The sequence below is a fragment of the Lucilia cuprina genome, chromosome 2 (assembly GCF_022045245.1).
Source record: "Lucilia cuprina isolate Lc7/37 chromosome 2, ASM2204524v1, whole genome shotgun sequence".
Classification (NCBI taxonomy): Eukaryota; Metazoa; Arthropoda; class Insecta; order Diptera; family Calliphoridae; genus Lucilia; species Lucilia cuprina.
In genome coordinates, this window is record NC_060950.1 from 62,343,368 (window position 1) to 62,343,931 (window position 564).

The following is a 564-nucleotide window of genomic DNA, read 5'->3' on the forward strand; positions in this document are numbered from 1 at the left end:
TACTCTAACGAACACACAATTAGATACTTTTACCCGTAAAGGTGTTTCACTAAGAATGGTTAGTTAATGTTTCTTTATTTAAGAAAATTTTACGCACCACATATGATGTAAACCATACAATTGTTTACATCTATCAAAGTTGAGGTTTCTATTTGGAAAATTTAAAAACAAAGAAACGAAAAATTACAATGACGATTTGAAATATAATAGGAAGAAAAAAATGGGTTAATCTAAAGATTAAGTAGGAAATTTGATCTAAAGAGAAAGTTTGGGAAAACAGTCATTAAATAAGAATCGAGTCAAATATCCGTTATAAAAATATCATAGAAACTTAACCACAACGGAACTAGAAGTCATCTAGAACAGAACCAGATCTCAACTAAAACAGAATTAGAGCAGATCTAGAGTACAACTGAAATATAACTTAAATAGGACAAGAACAAACTAGAACAGAATTGGAACAGAACTACAACAGAACTAGAACAGAACTAGAACAGAACTAGAACAGAACTAGAACAGAACTAGAACAGAACTAGAACAGAACTAGAACAGAACTAGAACAGA